A 24206-nucleotide genomic window follows, 5' to 3' on the forward strand; every position below is an offset into this window, starting at 1 on the left:
AAGCCTGATGGAAGGAAAACTAGTACCCGGTACATTTACATAACAGCTAACAGCATTCAGCTTCCTTATGTTTAGAAGAAAGCTCAGCTTTATTCAAGAAAATAAAAGTACCTGAGAAATTTTTTCTGGGACACACATCAAGCGCTTAAAAATTTTTTGTGTCGCACATGGATCCTTTACAGAATATTCTCCCGGTTGCAGAAGCCATGGCAAAATTGCGCCAAAAAGCACGACACAAAAGAAGGACACGTATATCAGGACGAGCGCTAGTCCTGTACTACGTGTCCATCTTTTGTGTCGTGTTTTTTAGCGCAATGTTGCCATGTCTTCTGCAGACATTCACCAACTAGCCCGACAACAACTCTTGCTAAAATATTCTCATGGTTCCCTGGCTCTAAATAGATTTGATTAAAGTGATAAGCGGTTCGAAATTTCAACTGTTTCTGTGTTCAATGCATTTCTTGCTAGTTGTTTCGTATAAACTTTATATTTTTTACGTATGCTTCTTCATATTATATTTACCTCTACAGCTTGTCCTTTCCAAAACAAGCACGCTAGAAAAAAAACGACCTAATGGTTTAGACAATAAAAACCCTTTCCTACACAGCCAACATGTGCCGCCAAAACCAAAAAGGGAGCACAAAAAAGCGCCAGAAGCACGCGGATCAATGCTCGATGTGTCAATACACCAATTGACTGAAGCTCTAGTCTGGTGCCTAGTGTCGACCATTGACATCCTGATATTCCTTGCTGTTGCAGAGTAGTTGCTTAAGGAAGGCCGGTTCGCACGACGGGCGGAATCGCTGGAGTCCATGAGCGGACGAGCACCACGTGACCCGTCCGCGGACTGCGTAGCTTTCTCAAGCCAAAAGCAGGAGCGCATGTTTCCCCTCTCAAATGTGAAGGTTTTCTGCGGCTTTCATAGCAGAACTATACCTTCTAAATGGTGCAACAGTGATATTTTCGTTGTATTTTATTTTTAACAGAGTTAGGATGGTTTACTAGTGTCACAATAGGGCGCCTCGATCCCTTGGCTTCCGCTGCCCGTTGAGGCACCTTAATCAACAATGCGGCATAGTTGGCGTAGAATGGCAACGAATGGTAGTTTCCGTTATGGTCGTAGAGCAGATGGGTGGTGGAGCACTGGGCTTCCGCACGGCGGCTTCCGTCCGCACTGTCGTCAGCTCTCTCCGTCTGTCGCATCGTACGGTGCTCGCGGACGCGGAGGAGCCAGTGACGTCAGTTGACGTGGCGCTCCCATAGGCAATCCTTTACATGCTAATAACGTATGCTTCTGTATCATTTTTATTTGTGCAGGTCAAGTTGCCGGCCAGCTCACTATCTCACGTGACTCCGACTTGAAAAGTGAGTTCCTTGTTCTGTTTCGCCTCCTTTGGATGTCCGCGAGGAACATGTAAAACGTAAAGTAAGGCTTCTTTATGGGTGCAGCGGAAGTACAGTTATGGTGCTAATAACTTTGCTTGAGCTGCACTACGACTTACCATTGTTACATTCAAAGTTATTAAAAGGGTAGAAATTCAGACCTTTAAATTCTTTAGTGTCCGCCAACGTGCCCGGAAAACAAAGACCATGCCTAGAAGTGGGCCAGATTTCTTCGTTTGTGTAAAGAAATGTCCAGAGCTTTCCCAAAAGCGCTTCAAAGAAACGCAATACAGCTACAATCAAACTGCATGGCAACCTTTTAAGCGAATAATTGAACTAGGCGTTCCTTTTAGACGAATGTACCATCCGATTGTCAATGCGAAACCAAGCAGCATTTGTGCCCTTTCAATGGCTCTTCCGAACACTCGATGCCGGCGTTTCAGCAAAAGCTTATGATCAGTAGCACTTTCTCAAAAAGAAAAAGAATGTGGAAAACAAATCAGTGCCATTATGAACGCGAGCACTCATAAAGGGACCGCCGCACTCGGCGTTTGCAACAACCGTTGTCCTCATTCGAATTGACGGCACCATCGCTCGAACGCTCAGAATGGCTTACCTCGGCAGAAACTCGCGAGCCGTACCCGGTGCACGAGCGCTCTCCCTTAAAGCATCCTTTAAAGAGCCGCTGAACAAAACAGAAAGCGCCCAGCAGTCAGCCTCCGTTGCAGAAAAGTGCGCGAACGCATTTTTCCGGCCCCGCGAATCGTTTCTGCACTTTCCAGTCTGCTGCGGCGACGGTAGAAACGAATAATCTCGGCTTACAAAACCGCCGCGCGCGTCTTAAACTTTTTTCCTTTCATGGCTCTCGCATTCGGCCCGAATCGACGTTTTTTTTCGATGCAGCACATCGGATATACACGCAGAGACACATTGTGGCGCTGAGGGAATACGGGCAACTTGCGTCAAGTGAGGCGGCCGCAAGGTAAGGAAGCGGCCGGAAACGTGGGCCACAGAGAACACAAGCGCCGAAGCGTGCTTCCTGCCGCGTATTTGTTGTTTTCACTTTCTGCGTCCCTCGCCGTACTGTTGCGCGCGGTAGAATGAAGAGTGTATATAATCTGAATGCCGCGACTAGTGTTCTCTCCGGGCAGACAGACTCCATCTGTGGTGCTTACCTAAGGAATAAAACAGCTGGCTGAAGAAAGTAAATATATATTTCAGCTCAGCAATTCAACGAAGCGATACTTTTGTGGCTCCGTGTTGTTTGCATTTGGGCTCGTATTACCTCTCGCTTGTCCTGATTGCTTTCTTTATTTTTTTTCTCAAGAAAGGTAAAAACGAGAAAGAACTGAAACAAACCCACAAACACGAGATAAGACACCGAAATATCTATGCGTCCACTTCGTTCTAGTTTTCGTTGTTGTTATTGTTCTGGGTTAGATCGTGCGTTCAGACTCGAGGGAGAACCGTGAGCGTCTTAGAAGGAAACTCATTTCTTCGGCGCGATGCGCATGACTTTGTACTGCGGCAAAGCGAACCGAGCTCGAGCCCGGTCTTTTCCCACTGCTCGGCAGACAGCGGCAAAGGCGGGTGAATGGTATCGGTGCTGAGTCGGCCTATTCAAGCACCACGCGGCGAAACGTCAGTGCCGCTGCGGGTGGTCACGTCTACGTTTCAACAGCGTCTGCGCTTTGCAGGTTGTGAACCGGTTCTCTCGGAGCACGTCCCACCGCACCCTATAAAGGGACTGGCAAAACTGCTGCTTCATTAGTGTGTGCTTCTGTCGGCAAACTAAACCAAAATAATCTAAACGTTCGGGATCACATGGCTATATTCCCTGAAAGGACGCGCTTTACAAGCAATCCCTCGGGTGCATTCCGTGTCGGTTTAGGCCCGTTTATGCAACTTTTCTATTCGGATGAATGCGAAGCAGCACAAATACGATGATGAGCGATCATTATTCATGCGTGGCTTTTACATGACCGATGTCTTAAACGCGGGGGTGCAGCTGCAAAAGCATATCTTCAGACGTCCAACTAGTCATTTACTCATTTACGCGTTTACGCTACCTCACAGTTACTAGGCGGGATTGACACGGCAGATGATGACAAATTAGTGACGAGCTATCCGCCGTGACGGCCCGCGTAATTCAAGGGTTGCGTTAGGGCGTTATAAATTTGATAGGATTTAATCAAGCGCATCTTCCCTTGTACGGATCTCAGCAAAGTTATTGAGACAGGAGCGTTGATAATACACGGAATAATCACAGCCGGCTCCTTATGGGCTAACGCTTGGTTTTATGTTTTTATGGACGTGAAAGTAGCAGCGTCCTGAGCTGCGGGAGATTCGGGAAGCGGTGACAGTCGCAATGTACAGCTTGAATATTCGTTCTGCCTGTTATTTATAATTGGAGAGCTTTAATTTGCCCTGATCTATAGTTTCTGGCCGATAGCAATCAACTCATCAATAGTGAGTTGCTTTTTACCTGCACTGCATGTATATTATATCCGAGCGACGCACGGAAGAAAACGATACCCGTTTTTTGACCATGACCATTTTTCTTATGTTAACTTGTTACACAGGGGTTTAGCTTTTTTCACTAGTGTCTTGCTGGTTGAAGGGGTGGGTCTGGCACTTCCCAGAATTTGAACACCTAACAAATCGTTCTGGCAAGCAGAGCTACCAGTGAATCGCCTCTCTTATTGGGAATTATTGGGTGGGGTTAGCTTTGTAATAACGGTGCTTAATCTTAATTAAATGAAAGAACATGGACGAAGGATCGCTTTCCCAGTAGAGATACGTTGCCACGCAAGCAAGCACTCACAATGATCAATGGCTGCTGTACCCGTTCAGAGTCTAGATCAAGTAACGAAGGTGACTTACTGCAGGGCAGAAAGTCCTTTTTTTCAGTGCGGTTAATTTTCACTCCAGTAAACAATATCTCAAAGTGACCATGTAGCAGGCCTGCTGTTTTGATAGAAGACTGGGATGCGCAGAACCTATGCGAAGAACCGTGGGTCTCTTAACTCCTTCCTCACACATGATTGGTTGAATGGAGAACACAGGGATTTGAAAATGTGTGCAAAGCTTCTTTGAAGAACCTTCTTATATCTGGAAAGCCCTTTCCTGACAGATCAGCAAAGGGCGCTTAGTGGGTTAGGCTTTTTGCCTCTTCATTGCCCGTGATATCCTCCGGCAAAGCTAGTATCTGGAAACATATACGGAATTCACCGCTGCACAGATGCTGCACCAATTGCAGGCATATGACAACCTTCCAGAGAGTGCACAATTTAAAAATTGATGCGCTGAATTCAGAACTATCAGGGTGACACACGCTTTGAACGGATGATGCTTAAGTGGAGGATACCACTCAAGTAAGGCGGGCATACAAATGAACAGCCCGGAGTGAGATTCGCTGACTTAATCCACGAGACCTACAATGAAAGTGTAACAGGTGGTCATATTCTGGTTAAAAAGGCTAATGTACAAACAAACGTACTTCTGGGAAATGAATATATCACATAGCGCGGACGCGAAAAATATTCAACGTACAGGCGAAGTTCCAAAATGGCTTTGGCGGATTTTACCACACCATCAATATTTCAAAGATACGAACGACATAGGGCGCAAAATATTAAGCGCCAAGTAAGTCATTGAGTCATACCTTTTTCAAAGGCGATGTAGAAGAGCTTGATCCCTGTACTCTCTCCAAGGAGGCCAGTGGCATTTATAGGCATTTTGAAGCCGATATACGAACAAGTTTGGACAGTGACATGATCCAATAAGTCTTTAAACGTACTTCTGCCAAAAGAATACTTCCTATAGCACGAACGAGAAGTATATTCAACGTGCAGGCGAAGTTTTAAAGCGCTAAGGTGGATTTAGCAGCTCCCTCAGTTTTTCAAACATAAAACCTATGGCACAAAGTGTTTAGTGCCATGTAATCCATGGAGTCATACCTCGTCCGAAGATGTAGAATAGCTCGACACCTACACTCTCTCTAGGGAGATCGAAGAGAGCGTATAGGCATTTCGAAGCGAATAGGCTGAATGTTTGGCCAGTGGTATGCAGCAAGGAATCTCATTATCCTCTTTCGATGCAAACCTATGCAGACTATGAAGATGGGAAAACTGAAGGTCTTTGATACATTATACTCATACCCACCTGTATTTTATGGCATCGTAAACAAAGACACATGATTTCTCTCCATACTTAATCTGCGTCTTTCCCGGTCAGATTATGACGTGGAAGTTAATATAAAAAAACTTGAGCCTTCAAATAGTCGCAACCAGATTCCGGATCAAAAACAAAGCCAAAATATGAAAGGCTTAATCCGAATCACGACAGTGGCAACGCGCTGAGAGGTGCCGGTTTGGCTCATGGTTTAGGTCAAAGGTCAGGTCATGGCCAGTAATTGGGCGCTCATAGGCTAAGCTATACCAGCATTGGTCTCAATTACCCGTACGAGGCCTCGTGGTTCAGGCATCACGAAAGAGCTTAGCCAATCAGAGCAACGGCACATGACGTTAGACCATGTTCCATTATCATCTTATCCTTCTATATGCTAAGAGCTCTCTTAACTGCCAGCTTATTCCAACTTGATCATTGATTACTTTATATAGGAAGGGAAAGGCGCGGTAACTGTCTCACTTGTTTTCAGTGGACACCTTAACCGCGCCGTAAGCGAAGGAGGAAGGTGGGAGTGAAAGTGGAAAGAGAGAAAGAGGAGCCGTAGTGGAGGGCTACGGAGTAATTTCGACCACCTTGGGATCTTTAACGTGCGCTGACATCGCACAGCACACGGACGCCTCTTCGTTTCGCCTCCATCGAAACGCAGCCGCCGAGGTCGGGTTCGAGCCCGGGTACTCCGGCACAGTAGTCGGGCGTCTTACCACTGCACCACCCCGGCGGGGCCAACTTGATCATGCCATCTGATCTCCTGATGTGACAGAACCCACCGACCAGTCAGTGCCTGACCTTGCCACCTGCTAACTGCCACCTGCCAACTACCACCTGCCAGCTGCAATCAATAAAATGAAATGGAAGGAAAATGAATGAAGAAAAGTGAACAAAACATGTGTTCTAGAAATGAAATTCAGTAAAATGGCAAGTTAAAACAGCGCAACAACGGAGACAAGAGAGAAGACCTTACAACCAAGGGCGCGAAGAGTATCAAAGAAATTCCGCGTGCCATTCCGCCTGATCGTACCACTCACGAAAACTCCGCACATGGTGCTTATCCTGGTCGCATGCCACCGTAATGTTCTGGTTCCAAGTTTGAAGTCAAAAATCGAATTATTTTCCTGGAACTTTGGAGTCATTGTTCGACACAGGGGTGTCAATATACTTCATTGCTGCCTACCTTTTGTTCGGTTCGACAGTACAAGTGAAGACAATGCCGACGCCTCGGCATCTGCTAAATTTCAGGGCTCTACAACGAGGGATCGACATCGTAGCAGCAGCGCGCCACATTGTGAGTTTGCGACCAGAGAGAAATCGCATCGCTGATGCATGCATTCAAAGACATCACGCAGATAAAAGCGTGGCGCACATAGAGTTGGAATATTCACCGAACCTTGTCCGTGAACAGCCTGTCGGAGCGGCAACATTAGGCACGACCAATCGCGGCCGTCAGAAAACTTCGGGCTTTGTTTAACTGGCGGCATTAATCGATTCAAGCTTTCATCGGCTTACAGAGGAGTCAAGTTCTCAGAGCGTATTACGGGCTGCTGGTGCATTGCGACAATCTTTTGCAGCCTGGGAAGTACTGCTTTGTCTCCGGGCGCACGTGCGAGTATGTTTGAAACCACGTGCTCTGTTTAACTGTGTTCCTGCTAGCTTTGACGATTGTTCTTTACGACAACACGCTGCACGCTGCTCACGACTGCAGCGGTGCTGACAGTGACTCGACAACCTGCTATTATGAAGGCCACGACAATACTCGCATGGGAGCTGTCTTCGTTTGTATTGGGTGTATGGGCCCGCTACCGGGAAGGAGGGGGAAAGAGCCGATGTTACTCCATTGGTTGAATCGAAGCTTAAGCTTGCTGATTCATACTCAGATTGTGTACCAAGAGGGCATCAGATAGGCGTAAAAGTCGTGCCAAAAAGTAGAATAATTGTCATATTCCCTTTTCTAAATACAAATAAGGTATTAGTCACCAAATTCCAATCTTTTGCTGACAAATACCTATAGGGCGAACCACGCATTGTAATAATGATCGGCTTAACATATATTCAAAGTAAAAGGGGAGAAATTAAAAAGATGCACTATCTTAATTCATTGCACCATGCTTAAAAAATGTCGACCGTCTTTTGGTAAGTGTGCTTCAGTGAGAAATAACGAAGACGGGCACCCGTGAGAAATTCATAAACAGTGGAAGCTGTGACAGATTTTCTTTTCTTGGGCTCCAAGATTACCTCGGAAGGAGACTGCAGCCATGAAATTAGGAGACGCCTGCTTCTGGGAAAGAGAGCAATGGTTAGCCTTGACCGCCTAGTAAAGAGCAGAGACATTAGTCTGCCAACCAAGATCCGTATAACTCGTTCTATGGTCTTTCCAGTTGTAATGTATGGATGCGAGAGTTGGACTGTGAAAAAGGCTGACCGCTGAAGAATTGACGCGTTTGAATTGTGGTGCTGGCGAAGACTTTTGAGAGTTCATTGGACTGCCTGAAGATCAAATCAGTCAATATTGTCGACCATAAACCCTGACTGCTCATTGGAGGGTCAAATTCTAAAGTTAAAGCTCAGCTACTTTGGTCATCTGATGAGAAGAGAGGAGTCGCTGGAGAAAGATTTGATGTTGGGAAAGGTTGAGGGTCACCGGAGAAGGGGTAGGCAGCGAACGCGATGGTTAGATGGCATCCTCGAGGCACTGCAGATGAAGTTATGTGATGTTAGGAAGAAAGTGAGAGACCGGAAAGCGTGGCGTGACATGGTCAATAGGGTCACGAAGAGTCGGACACGACTGAACGACTGAACTGAACTGAACTGAAGCTGGACTGAAAACTTCTCGATCTAGCAGCTTATCCGTAAGTAATTAAATAATTGCAGTTGATTTAGCCAAATTGGCTAAATGTGAAGTATGTATACACTAAGATGTCGCCTTTTCATTTGGCATTCGGTTCGAGGCTAAGGTCTCAATTTTAGGCTTCATGATAATATCGGCAAATTTAGTAATTAGTTACGTCAGTGGTAGCGCAATTTAAAACTTAGCGACATTTTGAAGCACCTTCAGAGGGGAATGCGATAGCGGTACGCTCGGGATCCACTGAGCGTAATTCCGTCTTCTCAACGGTAGGGTCCCGCAACTTCTTTCTCGTCACTGGTTGCCTGTGAGCGGTTTAAACGGTGATTGTTATTGAGAGGTGTGTCTGAACGCAACCTAAAGGTAACATACACTCACTAAAGGCAGGAAAAGGCTATGTTTAAAATTATATAAATAGTGTCAGCGTTGCTATTCTGCTGTCTCGCGGCTGTGTTCACGGCAGGTTTTGTGGCTATTAAGAATTAAAAACATCACATATGGTGCAACTTAAAGGGGAACACCCCGCCATAAAGATATCAGTAGGTTATTTTATTATTGTAATTTAAAAAACAAATTTGGAAAAATTTACAAACTCCGAATTCGAACATACATTTCATTCGCTAAGTGCTCAGGTAAGTATTGTTAATCTATTGTGCCACTGAGGCGACGGGTATGGCAGGCTTTAAATGTGATCTTATTCATTTTTACAATATTTCCGCTATCTGTCGCCAGGTGACGCTGCTGATAGCTACTGCTACCACCCCGTTTCAAAGGGGACGCTCCTATATTCCATCCATCCATCCTACCGTTGAGAGAACGGAATCAAGCATCCGCTGAGCATGGGTGGAAATCGATGAAGACAAAGTGCAGTGCAGGCACAGCCCAAACGAGTGGCGGTAAAGGACTCGGGCTGTTCTGCTGCGGTGATACCGTAGTGAACAGGCCTTTTGTTATTGTTCGAAGGCTGTCGTTATTCGGCGTTTTGACGACTAAAGTGATGAAAGGCGAAAGCCTGAGTGCTGCATTCTGCTACGCGACTGTTGCGCAATTAGCGATGAATGCCGCTACGAGTAAAGCGAGAGACTACTCTTTCACATTCTGCGAGCGCATTTATTCAGTGAATTCTGCTTAGCAGCGACGAGATCGCGCTCCATGTATCTTCGCAGTTGTTTCTCGTTTACTGTTGTGTGGTTGGTTTTACCGGTTGCGCGGTATAATTGCTAATTAATTATGAAACTGGTACTGATCAGTGATTATAATAATTAATAATTAGTCGTTAGTCATCAAATAACAATAATATGTAGTCGTCAATAGGTAAATAATTACTTATTAAAATTCGTCAATAATTAGTAATTGACGATTGATTGGTATATGGTCATATAAGGCACGGATTCGCGCATTGGTCGAGACCTCCATGACGTCATCCCGTCTCGACCAATGAGAGCTGCCGCAAAAGCGTGACACTTTTGCTGACGACAACGATGAGGCAGTAAAGGCTTTTGCCTTAAAAAGAACTCCGCATAAGCCCATAGGGAATACGATATCTGACACTTGAAGTTGATCGAGGTCGATACGTTCCCATTCCTGGGTGTCAATGTTTGTGAAAGATGAAAAGGGCTGTTCGTCACACAGATATGATGTGCTTTCGGTCTGTGGTAAGTGGATTCAAAGTGTTGAGTTCATTATAAAAGAGCATCAGCTCCAAGCGAATCCCCAGAGTCGGTCAGCATTGTTGACGAGCGCTGCTGCAGTGGCTCAATGGTTATAGGGCGCTCGGCTGCTGATCCCAAGGACGCGGCATTAAATCTTGGTTGAAGGCAAAGCAACGCACCTGTGTACTGTGCGATGTAAGTGCACGTTAAATAACCCCAGGTGGTGGAAATTTTCGGAGACCGTGCTTCGTTTGCGAACAGAAAAGATGCAGCAGCCGAGAAGTCACCTGTGGTCCGGTTTATTACACGCCTTGGTTTATTAAGTAGTGAATTTTAACCACCTGGGTTCTTTAACGTTTAGTGACATCACACAGCACATGGGCGCCTTGCTTTTCGCCTCCATCGAAAAGTGGCCGCTGAGTCCGGAATTCGATCCCGCATCCTTGGACACAGTAGTCGAGCGCTCTAACCCTTGCGCCACCCTGGCAGAGTGGCGCAAGGGTTAGAGCGCTCGACTACTGTGTCCAAGGATGCGGGATCGAATTCCGGACTCAGCGGCCACTTTTCGATGGAGGCGAAAAGCAAGGCGCCCATGTGCTGTGTGATGTCACTAAACGTTAAAGAACCCAGGTGGTTAAAATTCACTACGGCGTCTCTCATATCCTGAGCCGCTTTGGAACGTTAAACCCCACAAGCAAAACCTAACCATACGATGTCCCTCATAGCCTGAGCTAGCTTGGGACTTTAAGGGTATACTGAATAAAAAATTGCCGCCGAGATTTCCAGCGCAGATGGTAGCTATCGCACTGGGAGTGACCAAAACAATCCACTTTATGAAGAGAAATGAGCGGAAAGTAAGAATTTTAATGAATATTTCTCAAATCGCCGCACCTATCGGGCTCCTGCGAAAGCACTGACAAAACCGTATATCACGTCATATTTACCTGCCTCCCTCATGCCTACCTAGCCACCCCCATCGCGAGCGGTCACACCTGTTCATTTTTCTTTTCCCCCGTGGCACTCACAAAGCGCATTGACAGGCGTTTTTTTTTTTTTTGCTGCTGGTGTTTTGGCGCACAATTCATCGTTTCCTCCCAATGCGCAAACAATGGTCCGCAAAACTCGCCCTCCTTGCGCGTCCCCCTCGACCTCCCTCGTATGCAGCATTCCACACTTCGCGGCAATGTGCCCGGCGTGATGCGGAGGAACCGACAATGCGTGTAGCCGGTCAACTAGGTTCAGGTGCGGCGGTGGCGGGATCGCGGGGCCATGACGTTGCTAGGGGTAGATCCGGCTCACAGTCGGGAGCGCGCTGCCTCTGACCCGACGGCCGCTCAGAAAACGGCAAAAATACAGTCATCCGCTCAAAGCTAACTCAATTATGTGTCTGTACTAGTGTAATCGTGTCTTAAGAATGCAGTTGTGGTGCTTTTCTCACTATTCTTGGTTATTTGGTCAGTATACCTTTAAAACCCATGAACCAAACCAAACTATTATTGACTACCTGACACGCCTGAGGGAACTTTAGTGCGAAAGCACTAACACTTATAATTTTGCCCGATCAATTGTTTATGCTGTCATGCATGTCCTGCGGTGCCATTCGCATTCGCCAATGCCAGAGCCATTCGCTCTGATTGGCTAAGCGGTTTTGTGAAGTCACAACTACGTATCCTCGCGTACGAAATTCAAAGTCCGGTATAGGGGCTCCAACGCGGCACTAAATAAAAATCCAGCCCACCGTATAAAAAGAACCTGTCGGGTTTTGATGCGGCGTGCTGGTAAGGCAACCGGCTAGTGCTTTCGCTTGTTATAAGCAAGCGTAAGTACGGTAAAAGCCCATTTGACGCTGAAGCTCCCAGATTGCGCCATACACCTGTCGCCTCCGCAATTAGGCGCGCCGCTGCGCCGGAGGTGATTACGGAGGTCACTGTTAAACCTCCGCCATTTTACGCAGCGACTCCTAGATGGCGACACATGATGCAAAGCTGAAGTAGCAGCTTTCTCTACTTTCGCAATGTAATTGGGTTAACAGCAATGACTTCTGCCAATTTTTGATACAACCATGTGTCCTTGTGTGACGCTGATGCATTGGATATGATCTGTATTTCTGTGCCGTTACCTAAAAGGCAATAAAGAACAAGCAGGGATAGCGTATGCCCTCGTGCAATGTCTAGTGCAGCTGCTCTCATCGCGCGGCAGTGGGCTGAATAGCCATGTTTAGGAATGTTTATCTCATTTCATTCTGTAGGGCGCAAAGGTCGAAAGTCAAATCTGCTTCAGTCGTCGCTGTTTTATGGGAATGCGTGTAGTAGTGATGACGCGCAAAAAAAAAAAAAAAGAACTTTACCTTCTTTCTGCAGATTATATGTATGTATGCCTACTTTTATGCCTACTTCGCGCGATCGCCGCGAGGCGCTGCTCGCAGCCTTGACAAAATAGGGTGCCTCAATGCAGCGCCGCCAGCGGTGATGGTTATCGCGGACGGCAGGGCCGCTATCTTATTATTTCTATGACTGACGGCTCACTGCTCGTCTGATGCTGTGATCATGCTGAAGTATCGTCAAATGAAGTGAAATAGTGAAAACCGAAGCTTGCGAAATACAAGCCCCTGAACAAGCGAAAAACATTAGCGAAAAAGCGAGAACATTGATCGAAAACAATACGCTAAAAAGCTTAGAGCTTTCCCGATCATAAATGTACTGCATGTAGAAGGAATATTCATCGTTCTTTCAGCTAAGTTTGCTTCGTTTGGCTTATCGCTGCAACGACTTGAAAACTCCATTATGTTCGGTTTCTTTACTACTCTGCATTTGTAGCGTTCTAACCCAGTTCCTTATTTATTCGGGAACCCAATTTTCGACAATTTGTCATTTTCTTCAAATTGTGACCTACGCGAGATGTCTGCAGCTGGGTCGTGTCAGGTTACATAAGCACCAAATCGATAGAGGTATTCTGATGAAAAAAAAAACGATATATAAAAGCACTGTCGTCTGCAACTATATATTGGCAGAAAGTATGAAAAACAACTATGCTCGTGAAACCGAGCCGCTTCGGTGGATTCCGGGATGCGGATGCCTCCAGCTGCATTGAGAGCGATCCAACTTAATTGCGGCCGTTGCGATCTCAGATAATTATCATTACATACATATATTGGCAGAAAGTATGAAAAACAACTATGCTCGTGAAACCGAGCCGCTTCGGTGGATTCCGGGATGCGGATGCCTCCAGCTGCATTGAGAGCGATCCAACTTAATTGCGGCCGTTGCGATCTCAGATAATTATCATTACATACATGCGGTCGAACAATCTGCAGCAGCTGCGGACGGAGAGGACGAGCGGGTTTACGAGAGTCGATCAGCGTTACAGCTGAAATGCAAGAACCGCACAGGGGTATTCCAAATGGCTTTGCGCAGAATGGAGGCGGAAAGCGCCGATGACATCTCACATTTCTTTATCAGCGACATCTGAATGCAGGCGTTACAACGTGTATCCCTCATTATCAAAACGATAAAATGCAAAACAATAAAGAAATATAATTTTCTGGCTGTATTAAAAAATCAAACAGGACGAAAAGTTACTTAATAGCACATGTAATTAGAGCGCGGCTTCAAAACGTGCTTTGGAGCATTTATTTTTGCTTCGTGAAAAGTAAACGAATGGAAAGCCTGCATGCATACTTGAGCAAACATTTGCATAAAACACATCACATGTGGCAAGCAAAGATGTACCATGTACAGACATTCCTTTAGTAAAATAAAAGAGGCTGTTAGTAATTTTGCTTGTTCTTTTTCTATCGTGGGAAGGCCTTCTCATGAAGATTGAACTGAATGCATAGCTCTAAACAAGGAAGCTACCCCTGACACGTGGCACAAGTACAGACCAATGTGAGATGCCACAACAACAAAAAAGTCAGCCTGACTGTTCTGCTGTCCCCATGAGCATCTTGAGTCAGACACAGTCCTGCAGTTGCTATATGAAAATACATATGTACAGCCTCTCAGTTCTTTAACAGTAGCGCGTGAGGGTCGACTGCCCGGCGCTGCTGCGCCGGAAAATGCAGAAAATGAGAAAGCTAGCGGGGGCAAGGGCATGCCCATAATTCCGGCTGCTGCAGTGAGCCTCGATTGATAGGCTGTTCTGATCAGTACGAAGCAACCCCTGCCACAATCGGCCGGTAGGCATCGGTGCCCGAAGAAGCTATCACTACTCGTTTCCATCCACCATATGGGCATATGGTGCGAAAAATATCTAGAAAAAATTCGCAGTAAAAAAACCTAACCTGCCCAACAATTCTTTGCAATCGTTACTTTGAGAACAAATTATTGTCGAGAACAATAAATATCGTCACCTTGATTACTTCCAAAAGAAACCTTCTCGCGGCAGTACCCGCAGATGGAACCAGGGACAAGTAACATTTGGAACATTACAAGTTAGCACCAATCGAAGCGCTCGCAGAACACGGGCATGAAACTTGATTCAAGGGATTGCGTCCGACGGCGCAGAACAGCCAAGCGGACGACACTCGTTCAAGCAGCATGAAAACGCCCCCTTGTTCGTTCCCTCTCCTGATTTCCACTTTGCTTCGGCTCGGCACCGCTGCACCGGGCAGTCGATGCTGGCGCTGTACTGTTAAAGAATTGACAGGCTGTACCTGAAGCCAAGCATCACACGGTCGTGCACATAGTGCTTTTAGATACAACTAAGTGGCACCAATAATAAGCTCAAAGAGAATTAAAACGACTAAACCTAAATGCACTTAAAGTAATAAAAAGGGTATTCTAGAATTCTAGTTAATTTCATTCTTTCAAGGCCTGGAAAAATTTGACAAAGAGAAGCGGGGGAACAGACAAAATCGATACCGTTCTTTTTTGTTTTTAATTTAGAGCTCTCAGACTGAGCGATGGAGGCAGGAACACGATTGGAAAAGCACACCTAAGCATAAGGATATAATAATAAAAACAATAGCAAGAAATTCATGACTGATGTGGCCCACAACACAATATTTTGGAGACAGGAATGAAGACAGCAGCAGTACCTTTGCCAGGTTTGCCAAATGGCATAGACAGCCCCGTTCTATGCTACATGCCAAGTCTTCAAGTAATAAAACAAAACCTTAGTGCCGCACTCCTGTCACATAGGCAATTTACGATCAGTTTTAAGACAGCGTATATTGAGAGACTAACACTTAAATAAACTATAGTCAAAGCTTCATTGGTGCGATCACGGCGTGAAATACCCCTCATCTGAGCAACGGCCAGGCCAGATACAGTTCGATGTTTAAGGCCTTACTTCGAAGAGGACTGCACGGGCTCGGGTCGACCCGAAACCCCGGGCCCGACCCAGGCTTCTACTACGTGAGAATAGTAAGCAGTTGATTTCACCATATATTCGTAATGAAGCACAAGTGTTTTCCTTTCTAGCATCTTTACCTGCTTTTTCCCTCCACAATTACCTTCATTTACCATCCAGGCAGCATGAACAACTCTGCAATAATTACGTTTTCAAGCTCACGTCATTTATACATCACCGCAAAAAGCCATTTTGAAAGCTCACATTTTTGTGCCCCAAATTCGCGACACGTTACTATTCTGGGAACCAATCAGAGCAACAATATTGCACCGAACTCTGATCATGCGTGTCGAGTATGGGGAACTAGATGGTAAAACCGATTACTGCAGGTGAGACATAACAATTCAAAATAACAAAATTTTTTCTCGCGCTTCACTGGTTGAATTTGCGGCGTTACAACGACGCCACACATTCGCATCACATATCATGAGGCGCGTGAAAGATGATTTATTTTTAGTCAACCTCATGGTACTCGGCCTTTGCCCTCAGTATACATTTTGTTTGATTTAGGAAAGCTTATTAAACGAGAAGCTTTTTTTTGTATTACTTGATTCGTTTTATCTTTCATCAAATGTCACTGGGCGCATCCAATACCGTTTAGTTTTTTCTTATTATTCCACTCGGTCTTTTTCTCTCTGTGCTCGAAATTAGCCCCAATTTGCCAGTCAGGCAGTTGCCATTGCTATCAGTGCAGGAATATATGTATGAGCAAAAATATGTCGCCGCGGCTATTTCAAGCTTACGTAAGCATCGGTCATAGACCTCTTTTGCATTTCTCTCCACGACCTCCTTGAAATATATTGTCACGGACAACAGGCTATCATTTATTCTGGCATTTTTATTCAGGCTATCATCCCAGTGTGGTTTAATTATTTTATAGTGTAGCGGTAGCGGTAGTACCAGTGAAAAGAGAAACAGTTGATCTGGTCGGTGAGTACTACCACCATTTTTCTTATGCCACAGAAAACCCAATTACCAGTTAAATTACCGTTTATTGTATTACTCGCACATCTCACTTTTTGCACTATGTCCCAGTTTATATCTGCTTTGTTTTTCTCAGCTCGCGTAACTGGTTAAAGTTGTGCTATTTTTCTTATAAGTCACCACTAGTTTGTTGTGCTTATTTATGTGATTTTTTTATTCTTTGCCTCTAAATAACCTGGTTTTGCCCTGAGCATCATTTAAGCCGCTGCTATTGTCGCTGTATATCCAAGGGCCCAGAAGCTCGTCAAGCTCGTTGAAGCTTTCTTCTTCCGGCTTCCTCTGCCTTCATTTCCGGCGAAATAAGGGCTGATTGATTGATATTAATTATTGCTGCTCTATCTGGCAGGTTGTGTGCAACAACTTGGAACATACAGTATTTTCGTTCAATGAAGATGGCAGTACAGTAAATCATCCCTCAATTACTTGCGCACTTTTGAATTATACCTGAAATAACTATTCCAGTTTTTCGAAAGATCAGATTTTTCGCTTGTAAACTTATAACGAGGGTTTCGTTTGGTCGTGAAATTATCAGGGTGTGTCTGCGCAAACAGAACACTGCGGAGCCTGGCATAGAAGTGTGCCCCTTAATTTGCAAACATGGCGTCTACCTAGACTACTGATGCGGCAGCTATGTGCCAATTCGCTTTCATCCTCATGTGGAGCTACCGCTCGCGGCATGGCGGGCGGGAAGGAAAACATTCAAGCAGCGCGCGCCTGTGTGATTGATCCCATAGTACTGCAAACCGCTTTTGAGTTGTGGTTCGGGTAGTGGAGCAGCGCCCCCATCTTTTACTTGTGGCATATACAGCGATACTCAATAAAGGTGTCAAATACATACTGTATGGTTAAGTAGTGGGCTGAGACCCTAATGCAATATTTCACTCCTTACCTGTAAGACTGCACGATGCCTAGAACATTCATATACCTGTGAATGGGCTGTGCGCCACTATGAAAACTTTGCTTCCACTAGTAAGATTTCTTTAAATGAAGACGGAATCCACGCGTAATCCTTGAGCAGTGCGCAATATATGTCGTAATTAATATTTTTACCGTTTCCATTATATCGTTAGCAGAAATCACTACCACGGAACTAATTTTCCACCTATGTAATCAGCTTGCACGTATTTCTGCATTTGAGACATGGAAAAAGCGGTCTACGAAAGGAACCCTTGAAGCAGGGGTCACTGCCAAAGCCTCTGCAAATGGATGCGCTCTCACAAGATACGTCCATGCTACAGCCGGTAGCTGCAAAAGAAGAAAGTGCCACGACAAGGCCAAGAGTAAATAACCATGCGAAGAAAAAGCTGTACAAATCCAATGCAAGAAGAGACGGAATTTGCGCTGTGGAGTCTTTCCAACATGCCTTCAAGGATTTCGTGCTGCTTGTTTTGAAACAGCATACGCGCAGAATAAAGACAAAGCAGAAAAGTGTGCACGAAACTTGAGCGCAAGAGCGCGGAAAGGGAGGGTGCCAAGAAAGAGGATACATGCGAAGATTTCTCGGGGCTCTGTACCACGCCAACCACGACGAAGCTCCGGCACCGCATCTGGTCATGTTCTCTCGCTGAGCGATGGAACTTCCCGGAAGTTTCGAAAAAGGGTGACATTATGCGCGGGACAGTTTAAGTATTTTCTTCGCACTTGCGTTCGCGAAGATCGCTCAAACACACACGACTGAGTGCTCTCTGTTTATGATCATATTTTTCTTTTTTTGGCAGGCAGTTATTTTGTTCCACCCCCAACACCTTTCTCTTTCTTCTCCTCGGGTGTTTTCGTCGGCCTCTTTCATAGCGAGCTCGCAAAAGTGCACAAATGAATGAGGGGTCTACAAAAAAAAACACGGAGAGTTAGTGGGGCGAAAAGAGAAAAAAATGAATAGTGTGTTATCCGGGATTTATGCTTAGCAGCTGAGAAAAAAAAAAGAGAGAATTCTGCAGCGAAGCGCCCTCAGTAGTGCCGAGGTGCAGAAATTCTCATAGTATGTAATTCTTGCTAGACCGTTATTTCGTTTTTTTTTACTCAGAAAGGAGATTTTTTTTTTTATACGATCGTGTTCGTGTTCATTTCGAGACTGAAGGACCTCGCAGGTGTGCAAATTCGGGAAGAATTTTAGGCGAGTAGTCTTTTCTGCACAGGACGCATGTTCTTCCGAAGCTCGCCCCCTTCTGCTCTATCTTCCAACGGGTACATGCAAGCACACTGGCCCTTAACGACCATCGTAACGCAAGAGAATCTCCTTCGGGAGGCAACGCTCTTGAATTGAGTATCACGAGTGCTGAAACAGATCTTTAGATCAGAGAGCACATATAATCGTTTAGCGGATTGTAATATACGCTCTTTCGTCGACCACGTACGAGCCCTTTTAGGCGTAGCGTATACAGCTCGTTTGGTCGAAAAGCCGTCGGAGTAGTAGTTCGCCGTTGTAGTATTCTGCACCAGCATGTCGGAGATATTCGTGCGGAAGGAAAAATCTCGATTGATCGACAGCGTTATGACATCACAACCACATGACCTCGTGCCGGAATTTAAAACAGCCAACATTCGAAATAAAGCTATAAAAGGAATTGCAGTAGGGTCCAAATGTAGCTAAAATTACAGAGGAGGGTCCTCTAATTGAGGTATTTCAAAAATTAGAAGTAGTACAATAAAAAACTCTGCAGCCATTGCGGTTTTAACCCAGGTCCTGTGCATGAGGAGCGGCGAGGCAACGCAAAGGCCCCGAAGGATGTGTTTTTTGTTCCCTTTTTTTTCTTTATTACCTTTATTTCACAACCAACACTGGCTGGCGAGTACCGCAAAAAAGAGTCGGTTTAAATTTGACAGCTTTATAGCTAGGCCACGAAGGGCCGTTTGTAACAAGCGTGTTAGAGGCCAACTAGTGAACATGTTGTGGTGGGTAGGACTTTCTGACGTGTGTTTGTGTTGTGTACTAATGTTACAGTCATAACAATTGTCAAATTGAAATGATTTAAACAAAAAAGTTTTTTTTTAAATATCGCGCTATTAAAATGGCGGTGTTAAAGGCCCTTTGCGTATACTTTCAAGGCAAAGCTTAAGCATCCTTGTAATTTTTCACTAATTCCCCCAATCAATAAAAACTACAAAACCATGTGAAAAATACCCCAAAATATTATGTAGCTCTCTCGTTACATCGCTACAGGTCGTGAATAAGAAGTGAGGGCACTCAAGATGGAGGATGCCGGTTTTTTCCCTAAAACGAAATAGTTTTTAGTGTAAGAGAAGCCATTTTTCAAACCGAATGTGCGCCGCTATAACATTATTCACTGCTTTATATCCTCTCAGCTTGTTGTTCATAAGCTAGACACAAATAAATACAACCCAGGACAAGTCATCGCAGGCGGCTGTGCGTTGTTTCTGTTAATATCCTATGCCATTCTAAAGTGCCTAACCAACCGCATCAGGAATCAGTAAAGGTTAGTTGCTCTGTACAGCCCGCTGGAGTATCACACGACCATCGGTAGCGCGGTATATAAGCGCTTGATAACAACAATGAACAGGAAATTGCCGATTGATCTCACAAGAGCGATGAGTTAGCGCTGATACCAGGCGCTAACGTGTCCGTAGGGCGCTATTATTAAAACCCCAGGCGGTTGTACAAGACACACCTGGAAAACTATTAACATGAATGAGGCAAAATGCGTGTATCTGGATTTTTAAACGAACAAGCAAACAGTACACATCGCATAAAGCGTGATTTGTAGAACATTTATTTATTGCACTGTTCCTAAAGCTATGCATTCCTGTACCCGCGGCTTTCGATCCTACCTGCGCAGAGCAGGATAAATTTTCGTCACTTGTGAATGAAATACAGAGCGCGCCGAGTGAAACCAAAGCATAGTGCGAATTAGAGCCACACGTGCACGATCTAGAAACTGAACAGTGGCGCTTCCTCTGGAGCCTTTCGTCATCTCGCTTGCGAGTTGGTACCATGCAGCGCCAGCATTTCCGAAGTTCACTGTGTCCACGTCTGATCACCCATGGATTGCGTTTAAAACCAGATATATTCTTCCATGTTTAGTTTATATATGTATAATGTCACAATCGTTTTTTTTTTTTTTCATTGCAGTATTTTCTTGGAACCGTTTACCGAAATAGTCAGCAGCACTTTATCTTAATATGTGAGCCGAAACGTTATCTTCCGCTATCAGAGGACATGTTCCTGATAGTACATTAGTGAAATTTCGCAAAAGTGCCTGAATCCACAATAAAATCATAAAACGAACAGACGCTGTAATGACAAAATATGGCAAGGGCCCACATGAAATTCCGCTCCTTCGTAATGCCAGAGTTTTCTAAAGTGCGATACGTGTTGCCAACTAAAACCATCATTCCTTTAAAAGCGTCAGACAGCAGTGATATCTATTGTTTCCGCTGCTAGCATTGTTTGCCAACCTTACTTTACATATATGTGTGTTTATGAGTTCTCGGAGAAATGTCTACCGTAATTGACATACACTAGAGACGCAAGCCGCACAAGCACGCACTAAAATAACTGCTGCGTACAAATGCTACCTTTCTTAGCAATCTTTTGATTGTATTAGCTGACGTTATGGCACACGAGTTAGGCTTTCACCTTAATGTGTCTGATCTCGAGCTACCCTCTAGTAACAAGGCTATACGTTTCGGTTTGCAGAATACACGTCCTCGAGAGCTTGTCTCCAATACTACATTGTACGTTAACAAGGCGCTGATTGTTAATTTCGGTCCGAGATGAGCAGTACGTCCAAGCAATCCTAGTAGGCAAGTCTGCAGGCACGTCTATCCCAAGCGCCGCCAAAATTGGCTGTTTTGAAGTCTGTTTAGTGCTTCCGGCAGACTTACTCAAGATTTATCCAAGCGTAAGAAAGGTTACATCTTTGCATTTGGCTGTTAGCTTGTAAAGTATTCATTTTTCGCGTATGAAGCTGCCAAAGGCAAATTACCGTCCAAACTTATAACTATTCGAATACATTCATAACTACTATTTTTGGAGTGCTTCTGGCACTCTTGAGGCTTTTTTTTTTTTTCCTGAGCCAACTCCACCTGAATTGAGAAAAAAAGGCTAAACTTTCTCATCACCATAAAGCTAATACTATCCAAGCCACTACCTAATGTGCGCTGCATTCAGCTGAGAAGAATAATGAAATTAGGGGAAATTAAGAAATCAAAAATGATTTATTTATTTATTTCTTTATTTATTCGAAGTACTTTTAAACGCCCTCTTTCGAGGGTATCACATAAAGGGGGAGGGAGGGGTATCTTTCTAATGTTTTGCTTCTTTAAGTTGTGGTCTTGATGAATTGGAAATGATTATTGTAATTATTTTGAGAACGAAGGATTACTGATTACAAAGTAGAAGAATGAACATTATGCGCCAGTCTGAACTGAAATATTAGGAAAATATTTAGGTTTATATCAGCATCAGAACTGTTTCTGCCTGTCTGAGCCTGTCATTTCGCTAATAACCATGTGTCAAAAACGCCAATACCAACTGCTTCAAAGTGAACACTCACATGGTCACTGTAGCAGAGGTGCAACTTCGTTTCCTTAGTGACGAGGCTAATGAACCCTTCGTTGCTACCCTCTTTGAGATTCAGATCTTACGCCTATCTCTTCATATGTTTCACAAACGATCGCCTGTGGCGTTGGAGAACAAATAGATGAAACTGCGCTCGAACGAGTCTAAAGTATGAGGCTCAAGCTGGAAAAAAAAGTTCCCACGAGTGGATTTGACTCATTTTTCTAACTCAATGAATAGCTGAGGGATGCACCATAGAAAACGTGTGTAGGCAGACCTCCTGTCAGAACGAAATTAAAAAATAATAATAAAAACTGAACAGCCCAGCTGCAGTTCCAACGCACGGGAGTGTCTAGTTATGTTGTAAATCGCATTAAAAGAAAAGTTTCAGGCATATATACAAAGACTGATCGACTTCAGAAAGAAGTTATTTATTATGAATTCGTATCGGGGGGGGGGGGGGGGGGTACCAGTATGAAAAGTCAAGACACGAATGCAAAACTAAAGCTCTTATTCAAGAAACAGAGGTATACAGCAGTTGTAATAACGAATGTACCTAGTGCAAAACTGAGAAAGAAAAAGCGCAATAATTTCAAGAGTTTAATATGTAGCATAAAGTTGCTAACCACAGCCAGCTACTCTCTGAAAAATTATTGTTCTGTAAATATTTTTTAAGAAGCAATACGTAATCCTAAATAGTATTCCCTGTTTAGGCATTGTCGCACTCCTTAGATATCTTGAAAAAAAAAAAAAAAAAAAAACCAAAACGATGCAAAAGGTGTGGCCTAACACCGAGTCGAACCGCGGGGCGTGTGGTGAGGAAATGGACGCGTTATTTCAAAACTATACCGTTATTTCCTCATACATCTTTAACAAAAAAAAAAAAAGACTACTGAAAACGAAAAATCTGAAATTACTCTCGCATGAAATTATGGGCCAGTATTTTACGCTTCCCCCATAGAAAATTTAAGATCATGTTTTTGACGAACAATTTCAGTTTTGATCCCTGTTGCAGGGCTGGGAAACCCTCAGAATAGGCTGAAACTACCAATATTTAAATAAAAGAAAAAGAAAAAATTAAAATGCGGCTTCCAAGCACACATATTGAGTCAGGCTTTCGAAAGGTTTGACTGACCGATCTCCTTTATGAAATGCAAACTGAGGTCGTTAAAGTATATATGCTTTTACACATCGCACAGCTTTTATTTTTTTTTAGTTTATGGACTTGCCATATGGGATAAGTTAATGTTGGTTATGGACAATAGGAAGTCGTGGAGTCAATCCTCTCGGGGATACCTAAGCTGAAACCAGATTTTCATGCCCGCCAAGTGCGTAGATAGATCTTCACTTGTCGCGGGAAGTCTAACTCTGTGTTATATTATTGTCCTTGAGCCTTTGTCCCCGGGCATGTTCACAGTAGGCCCGTGACTTGCAAAGATTTTCTTTGAGAGTATCGCGAAGAGAAGTGACAAATACGTCACAGTTTTGTGAGCCAAACATCTTCGCCATATATGCTGCGCAGGCGTACCAACAAGTATAGATATATGTAAACGTTTTGCTCTCGCGGTTTTTCTAGTGATCAACGTGGCTCGTACCTAACGTAACGTTAACGGGTTAGATCTTGCCGAAGCCTGACATTGTAGTAAACTGTGTATACTAAATAATTAAGAGGACACTTATGCTTCGTTTTAAAGGTATGACGCGATAGCGACCTGTGGCCCTCTGGGGTGCTTCCGCATTGAGAAATCGATTCAGACGCGCAATTTGCAATTAGTGAGCCGCTTTGAAACTGAAAACTCGGTAGCCCCATCTTTCGTCGCAACGACATATCATGTATCGATTATTTCCGCCGGCCGCCGCATGCATGCACCAATTTTATTTTTACTACACGCTTTTCTCAATTCTGGGGTATAGCGACAGCGACGTCTTCTCGACTGAACGAGCTCTATACACTATCACTTAAAATTGTTCTTTGGCACTAAGTTCGTAGCAGAGCCAAATGCTAAGAAGTGCAGTGGTGGTCCCGAAAAGGGCTAACCAAGATTTTCTTGAGCAGCTATTTAGAAGTGCAATTCGAAGCCTAAATCGCGCGTCAACAGCTCAAGCAATGAGGTGACGTGGGCAGAAACACATACAAACGCTCACTATCTAGTCACTCATATTTTACCTTCCATTCAACGAGCCGTCTATTTTCTTCTGTCACCTACCGGCCGCGATAATCACCTTATTCGACATAGTTTACATGTCCATCGCCGACCTTGTAGGTTCTAGTGAACCTACTTGGTGTACA

At 44.5% G+C, this 24206-nt stretch overlaps 1 protein-coding gene across 1 annotated transcript in view; it reads left to right on the forward strand.

The window, feature by feature from the left end:
• Positions 1 to 24206, forward strand: part of Ccn (cellular communication network factor protein Ccn) — a 291840-nt gene that overhangs the window by 83202 nt on the left and 184432 nt on the right. The window contains exon 2 of the mRNA XM_084603039.1: positions 1318 to 1365. The gene's annotated coding sequence lies outside the window, so the exon portion shown is untranslated. The remainder of the gene's footprint in view (positions 1 to 1317; positions 1366 to 24206) is intronic.

The sequence above is a fragment of the Amblyomma maculatum genome, chromosome 5, assembly GCF_055883805.1.
Source record: "Amblyomma maculatum isolate TAMU_Amacu chromosome 5, ASM5588380v1, whole genome shotgun sequence".
Classification (NCBI taxonomy): Eukaryota; Metazoa; Arthropoda; class Arachnida; order Ixodida; family Ixodidae; genus Amblyomma; species Amblyomma maculatum.